The sequence below is a fragment of the Callorhinus ursinus genome, unplaced genomic scaffold (genome assembly GCF_003265705.2).
Source record: "Callorhinus ursinus isolate GAN/ISIS: 27379988/994484 unplaced genomic scaffold, GSC_fseal_2.0 scaffold12, whole genome shotgun sequence".
NCBI classification, from domain to species: Eukaryota; Metazoa; Chordata; class Mammalia; order Carnivora; family Otariidae; genus Callorhinus; species Callorhinus ursinus.
This window is the reverse complement of record NW_027397074.1, coordinates 68,029,175-68,037,369: the sequence shown is the minus strand read 5'-3', so window position 1 is coordinate 68,037,369 and position 8,195 is coordinate 68,029,175. Positions and strand designations below refer to the sequence as shown.

General features: G+C 50.0%; 1 long non-coding RNA gene across 1 annotated transcript; it reads right to left on the bottom strand.

Moving 5' to 3' along the window:
* Nucleotides 1–6,332: 6,332 nt before the first annotated feature.
* Nucleotides 6,333–8,063, bottom strand: LOC141373902 (uncharacterized). Its single transcript, XR_012380317.1, has 3 exons — nt 8,021–8,063; nt 6,841–6,917; nt 6,333–6,392 (listed from the first exon to the last, which is right to left on the bottom strand). It is a non-coding gene; the product is annotated as an uncharacterized lncRNA (long non-coding RNA).
* Between the last annotated feature and the right edge of the window lie 132 nt (nt 8,064–8,195).

The window sequence follows — 8,195 nt, the reverse complement described above, 5'->3', positions numbered from 1 at the left end:
TATGAGTTTACTGATGCTGCTGTAACAAATCACCGCAAACTTAGCTGCTTAAAACAACACACATTTGTTAACTTACATTTCTGGAGGCTGGAAATCCAAAATAGATCCTCCAGTCTATGCTCCTTCTGGAGGCTGGAGAGGACAATCCTTTGTCTTGTCCAGTTTCTAGAGGCTGCCTGAATTCTTTGGCTGGTGGCAACTTCCTCTATCTTCAAAGCCGGCAGTTCAGCGTCTTCCAGTCCCCTTGTCTTTCTGACCTCTGCTTCCATTTTCATGTCTGCTCTGACTCCGCCCCTCCTGTATCCTGAGGACTCTTATGATGACATTGGGCCCACAGGGATCATCTCCCCACCTCAAACCCTTGACATAGTCACACCTGCAAAGTCCCCTTTGCCGTGTAAGGTAACGTATTCAGATTCTGGAGATTAGGATGTGGACATGTTCGGAGGGCCATTATTCAACTTTCCAGGACCCAGCTAGGATGCTCACTGCCTCCATAACTGAGGGGGTATTTACAGCACATTTACCATGAGCCTCACTCTACTCCATGCTAAACACCATCAGTATTATCTCACATATTCCTCTGAGGTGGGCAAGGATCCCCACTGTACAGATCAAGAGCCAGGCCAGCTCCAGAGCCTGCGGGCTTGCCTCCATCCCAAGGTTGCCTCCACAGACTGCAAATGAGCATCCTGATCTGGCCTGCAAGCTCCCCCGGGGCAGGGGTTGTGTCTTAGCCCTCAGGGGTCCTGGTGTGGGACACAGAGGAAAAGGTACCTGGGCAATGTTGAGATAGAGGGAGAGATCAGATTTGTGGACTGGGGTTCGGGGATGGGCTCTGGAGGATCTATGACCCCGCTCCTGTGTGTGCAAGGTTGTGTGTCTGTCCATTTTTCTGGGCAGAGGGAGCAAAATTTCCACCAGATTCCCAGAAAGGGCTCAATCTCCGAGGATCAAGAAAGCCTGCTTGAGGGTCTGCTCCCAACTCCCTTTCCTGCGCTTCCTTCTCGGAACCAGCCTGATGCCAGGGCTCACTCAGCACCAGGGGCTGGGTCCAAGGGAAGCTGTGAGGAGGTGCTGGGGTGAGGGGCTTGGTGGAGCACACTGAACAATATGGTTCTAAGGATCCACCTTCACCCTCTTCTCCTCTGCATCCATTCAATGATTCCCTATTCTTGAGTTCTTATAATATATCATTGTCTCCCTCCCTGCCCTCCCTCCCATGTTACCGACCCCACTCCTCCGCCCCACCCCTGCGCCTGGGGCCCCTACACACACACACAGGCTGTGAGGACACTTTCCTGCTCTTGGCAGAGTCTGGTCCTTCAGGGAGGAGCCCAGTCTTCCCCTGGAGGCCAGGATGAAGCAGGCTTTCCTTCCCTCTGGGTTCCCTTATCACCTTCCAAGCCCCTGCCTGCCTGCCCTCAATCTCCCAGTGGGCCTGTCCTCCAAGCCGTTCCTGTCATTGCCCTTGCAGACATGACTTCACCCTCCTATCAGCAGTGGCCCAGCCCTGAGAGAAGGGAGCGGAACATTCTTCACAGCTCTGCCCAACACAGGACTAGAACACAGGTCTCCTGCTTCCCAAGGAAGACTGCTTCAGACACATTGTTAGGATTTCAAAACTGGGGCTAGAGTTCGATTTTTCACCGTGTAAAACGAGAAGTGTGTTTTAAGCAATCTGCTCCAATAGCTGGAAGCAATGGGATTTCTGGCTTGCCCTCCTCATCGGTACCCTTCCTCCTGGAAAGGTTTTTACAAAGGAGTTCCTCCAGTCTCCCTCCTCCAGGCAGCTGATCAGGGGCTAAGCCTGTGGTGGGAGCAGGGCACAGAGTGCAGAAACATACAGAACACCAGCCGGTGTACCCACGGCCTGCACCCCAATAGCGAACTTCCTACTCACTGCCCAGCAGAGAGGATAGGAGGGCCGGGTGAGGGAAGGAGAAAGGGCCCAAGCCCTTCTCTTCTCTCCCTGCAGCCCAGCCCAGGCCCTCTGGGAGGTGAGGTAGATTTGAGTGTCCCCAGCATCAACTTTGCCATTTAGCGATCCCGCCATTTACATAACCAAGGCATCGAGTCTCGGGAAACAGGGAGGAGGGCTGAGTTGGGGAGCAAAGATTGCTCTAAGGTTCCTCCTCAGCCTTCGGTGGCAGCGGCAGGGATGAGGGAAGCCCGCCAAGGAGAGCTAGGGGAACGGGACCGGTGCTGGGGCTGCTGGCTTCTCCTCTGGCAGAAGGGGGGGTGCCCCCTCCACTGACATCCTGACCAGGCTTCACAGGGCTGCCAACGTAGCAGCTCTGTTGTCCTCCATCAGCCCTGCAGGCCCCTCGGCTGCCCCCCTCTGTCCTCCAAGCCTGAGAGGGATGGGGAGGGTGATGGGCAGAAGCGGCTCAGGGTTAGGGGTCTCCACTCCCTTGCTGGGGGAAACAGCTGAGTTCTCCGGGGCACTTGTGGGAAGCCTTCAGGCTGTCAAGAACCAAAGCCCAGTGGAGTCCGCTCCAACGCATTTGTGTGGGAGGAGGGGCTTGCCACACAGCCCCCAGCCAGGGACCTGTCCCCTCACCACCACCCCCCATTTTGTGCCTGGGTGGTCCAGAGTAGGGGACCACTGGCTCCTAAGCAGGGCGTGTGCTTTTTCACAGGGTTGTGAGAACCGGGACACTTTTCCCTGGGGCCTACTCTGCCCTATAAAACTTAAACAGATCAACCTTGCAGATGGCCTCACAGCTCCAACCAGCCACAACCTCTTTACCTCTACCTGCTGGCTAACAGGGATCTTGTAGCCCAGCCCCCTGGTAGGAATTCCACCCCCCCCCCCCAGCCACTCTCATCTCCCACTTGTCCGCACCACACTCCTGTTGCCCCAGCCCCCACTAATCTCTTCTGTCCACTGCCCCCAAACTTCTCCATGTCCTCCATTCCCTGCAGCGGCTTTATTCATCACTCCTGGAACCATAACACCATAGTAACATGGGAGTAAACGCTTCTATCGTATTTCTGTGTTCAAAGCACGTCATATATACTAACTGATTTAGTGGTCTCAGTGAGTCTAGGAAGGAAGGACTATTATTATCCCCATTTTACAAATGAGGAATCTGATACGCTGGAAAACAATAAGGTTGAGTTAAGTCTAAGGGCTGCAGAAACAGGGAGATAGAGACCCACCAAGCAGACACTTGGGAAGAGCTGTCTCTGTCTCAAAAGATTAAAGCCTTGGTGGTTTTTTTTTTTTTTAATTACAAAATAATGTGTGCAGCAGACCTTCCTGACCCCTGCCCTATCCACCCTAATCCCCAAGAGCTAAAGACACAAAGAGATGAAACGCAGGGACTCACTGGAGGGACCCTCTACCAGCCTGCCCCAGCTCCCCCACCCTAGGAGCTAGCTGCCAGAGGTAAGAAGGATGGGGATCAGGGCAAGCTAGGGCTCCCTGGTCCCCATCTCCACTCCCCAGGCCTCCTTCCCCTCACTGTTCTGCCTCCCCGTTCCCTTCTATTTTTCTTCATCTCTCTTGCAGAGAGCGGGCAGTCAGGCACTGGCCTTCTGGACGCTGGGAGGATGCTCTGACCCTCCTGGGGGAGAACTGCCCCACAGAGCTTTTATGTATGGTTTCACCACATTTGTGTGGATTCCTAAATGAGGCTGAGGAGCAAGAATCATCTAACTGGGAAAGGAAAGGATGGTCTTGTACTGGGCAGAGGCTTCCTGGAGAATGGATGCTGAGCAGACCCCCTGGTTCTTGGTGTGGCTTTGGCTACCCTGGGAATTTACAAGAAATGTTTCTGGAAATGTCCGTGGGCAAGGTCACAAGGGAGTCCTGGGAAACCCAGAGCTCACTGCAGTGAGGCTGGAGTGTCCACCAGCCCTCGGAGCTCTGTGCTCTCTGCTTCTGAGCTCCCTCCTGTCTCCTCTCAGGAGCAAGGCAAAGTGGAATACTTCCTGAGTGAGCGGAGGGGCATGGAGGGGAGAACAGTAGCTTCATTGCGCACGGCCAAGGCGAGGCAAGTCACATAAGAACTGGGGCAGGCTCACCTAGACAATTCTGACCTGAGGTTCCAAAGATGGCACACCAGCATCAAAGATCATGGTGATGACAGCTGCTCAGTGTGTCTCCTGAGCTCATCACATGGCTCCAACCTGAACTGGCATTCCCTCTACATGGGGTGCACAGCTGACCTCCTGAGATCCCCCTTCACTGTCTCCCAAGGGAACTCCTTTGCCTCCCTCCTGTGGAGGATCTCCTGTGTTTTGCTAGAACACTCTCTCTAGCAGCTTTTCCAGAAACTGTGCATGAGAGGTTAACATTTTCAAATTGTATACATCTGAAAATGCATGTATCTTGTCTTTTTCCTGACTGATAGCTTGGACAGATATAAATTCTAGATTGAAAGTAAATTTTCTTCAGCATTTTGTTTGTATTTATTTACTTATTTATTTTAATTTTATTCATTTATTTGACAGTGAGAGAGGGAACACAAGCAGGGGGAGTGGAAGAGGGAGAAGCAGGCTTCCCGCTGAACAGGGAGCCCGATGCGGGACTCCATGCGGGGCTCCATGCGGGGCTCCATGCGGGGCTCCATGCGGGGCTCCATGCGGGGCTCCATGTGGGGCTCCAGGTGGGGCTCCATGCGGGGCTCCAGGTGGGGCTCGATCCCAGGACCCTGGGATCATGACCTGAGCCGAAGGCAGACGCTTAACGACTGAGCCACCCAGGTGCCCCTTCTTCAGCATTTTGAAAGCATTGCTTTGAACTTCTATCATTGCTGTTGAGAAATTCAAAGGCTTTCTGGTTTCTAATCTTTTGTATGTTACTTTGTTTTGGAAGTTTCTAGAAACTCCTCTTTAATTTGCGTTGGTGTGAGTTTATTTTCATCCACAGTGCTGGGTCTTGGTGGACACATCTTTAATGAACTGGCAACTCATGTCCTTCTGTTCTGGAAAACTTCCTCAAATTAGTTCAGTGAGGATTTCCTCCCTTCCATTTTCCTTTGTTTTTTTTATTTGTTTGTTTGTTTCTGTTTTTTTTTTCCCCCCTTACTGGAGCTTCTGTTAATTTGGTGTCACACTCCTGCAGCTGTCCTCGAACTTTTTTTTATCTTTTGTCTTCTATATTTTCTTGGTACGCTTGCTTTACTTCCTAGGGGGGCTTAATCAGCTTAACCTTCCCATCTTTCTACTGATGTTTTGTTTCTGCTGTCATGATTTTATTTGTCAAGACATCATTCTCGCTGTTGCTATGTTCTGGTTGTTCCTTTGTATAGCATCTTGTTCTTGTTTCATGGATGCACTAGCTCATCTTCTCTCTCTAATATTAACAATGGGCTTTTTGATACTTCCTGCTTTCTCTGTATAACCTGTTTCCAGCAAGTTACTTTCCATGATGCTTGTTTTGTCTCTCTTTGCGTTGGAAAATTTCCTGGATGGGGACACCTGGGTGGCTCAGTCAGTTAAGCATCTGCCTTTAGCTCAGGTCATGATCCCAGAGTCCTGAGTCAGGCTCCTTGCTCAGCGGGGAGTCTGTTTCTTCCTCTCCCTCTGCCCCTCTGCCTGCTTGTGCTCTCTTTCTCTCTCTCTGACAAATAAGCAAATAAAATCTTAAAAAAAAAAAAAAGAAAGAAAAGAAAATTTCCTGGATGTCTGGTAACTTCTGGCCATGATTAAGGTTGTGGAGGCTGAGATGGCTAGTCAAAAACCCCGAGTCAACTCACAGGTTGGATTCACCACTGTAGGGTGATCTAGCTGGGTTGTTTTGAGGGAAACCTGTATGTCAGTATCTTTAGGTCTTTCTTCTTGGGCTAGTGAAATACCCCAGAGTAGAGTCTTCCAGTTTCCTGCCTAAAGGGCAAAGGTCCTACTCCCAGCTCTTTGGGAGCCCAATAGTAAGAGAAGGCTAGGGGCCTCTGCATTCAGCGTCCCATGTGACATGGTCACTTAATCCCCCTGTTTCCAGTATTTTCAGTATGGTATCTCTGTTCACAACTGCGTTTGGAGCTTCTCCAATCCAGATACCCTCTATCTTACCTTCCTCAGGGGAAAATCTTCCAGACTCTGGCTGGGATGGGCGAGGGACTTGTAGCCCATTGGCTTGGAGTTAGGGAAGAAATCTAGGGATCTAACTGCTTTTCATCCTGGCCTTTATTTTAGCAACCTCTTCCACAGTTCCAGAGGGACCTTGGCTTTCCAGTTCCTGTGTCTTCTGAGAACATTGCAATGTAAATCAAATTGGCTCTCCACTTTCCCCACTGCCAGCTGAGATGTCTTTTTCCTCGGGGCTGATAAGTCAGTAACCGCATGGCTGTCTGCCATCCTGCTTCAAAAATTCTGTGGCTGTTGTCTGTTTTCCTGTTCTCTCCATCCTTGAGGGTTTATCTCTTGATTTAAAAATCTCTTTACTGAAGTTTTAGTGGGGTTTTGGGAGGGAGTGAAATTAGATATATGCATTTAATCACCATCTTAACCCAGAACCCTAACTTCCCTTTTCAATATATTTTTAAAAATATAATTCCTGGGAAAAACTCTACTTGGTCATGGAAGATTGCTGTTTTAATGTAGTGGGGTATGTTTATTTCTGTCTTTCCATTTAGAAGTCTTTAAGTGAACACGATTAGCAGGAAATGAGCCTTTCTGTGAGGAGGATTCAAGGGAAATGTCTCTAGCAGGATAACCTTTATTAAGTATATGAGAGAAAACCAGAGGCTGGATCCCAGTATGCAGCCTTCAGGCAGCCCCTAAAGGATCTGGGGGAGTTCCCTACTAGAAGAAGTATCTTACAGTGATCCCAGAGGGTGCATCCAGGGAATGCCCTTTGCAACGTTTTGTTTAGGGACCCAGAATAAATACCAGAGTTCATCGTTGACATTCCCTGGAGAGAGGTTCAGGTGGTTCCCTGATTTTATCTTACATCAGTTGAAGGAATTCTGTGATAAAAAAAAAAAAAAGGTGAGTCCTAGATGCCTTTCTGAAACACATCCCATTGCCCATATGGAGCCCAGAATTAATCTTTTTTGTTGTTGTTGTTATTCACTTATCTGATATTCACTGAGCACCTACCCAGGGCATCTCTCTATGTGAGCTTTCTACGTCTCTGTGAGCTCCCTTTGTGAGCTCTCTGTGACGGAGACAACCTGCCCTCAGTAACTCTTTCAACAGCACCCACCCCCAACCTTACAGCGCAGCAAGAGGGGGAGATGGAATGGGGGTCAGAGGCACATCCAAGGCCATAACATAGTGACAATAATTTTCCTCTCTGTGGCTTGTGATGAGGACTAAGTGAGGATATTCCTAAAGCATCTAGCGCGAAGCTTGGCATACAGCAGGATGTCTGGATTTTGAGGGACAGCTTTATGTGGTGCAGGGAGCCTCCTGTTTTATGTTCTCCTGATACTTTTAAATACTAGCATTTTTGGAGGAACACTTGAAGGGATTTAGAGACTCAAGATAACACAAACGAGCTGGACTACTTAAGTCAGTCACTGGGACAGCCTAACAGGGTCCACAAAGTATCCACAGTGACCACCCTGTTCCTTTGTCATCTTTAACCCTGGGTTAGACTTGGCCTGGTCTCTCTTATACTCCTGAAGCTGCACACTCTTTGATTCCACTGTTCTCTCCTCTGTTACTGGAAACAGGTAATAATCCTCCTCTCACATGCAGCTTAGGCTCACCATTCATTCTTCCTGGAAGACATTTCTGAAACTCTGAGTATTTTTGAGAGATCAGTTTTAGCCAAAAATAAATAAATAAATAAATAAATAAATAAAATAAATAAATAAAAGTTACACACTGATGGGCATTCTGCAGTTCACCTGTGAAGTGTTGCAGGCACTCCCGTGTAGCCTACAGCTGTTGAAAGCCACCAGGTTCTGGAGAGGTTAGCAGATAGACTGGGTACAAGTTCCTGCCAAGCCGTGTAATCTTGGGCAAATTCGGGACTTTTCTGAGCCTTACTTTACCTACCTGTGAAATGGGGACACCCAGAGGTTTGCGGTGAGGACTAATGAGATATTCCACTTCCACTCACCGTGGTTCTTCTTGCCTGGGGTGCCGTCCCGGGGCAAGCTGCCGTGGCCGCGCGCGCGCGCGTGTGCAGGCGTGTGCGCGCGCGGGGCTCCGGCCCACGGCTGTGTTTACCCGGGAAGGAGGGCGTGTGGGTGTGTGTGACCGGCCGCCAGGGGAGTGCGCGGCTGCCGGCGCCG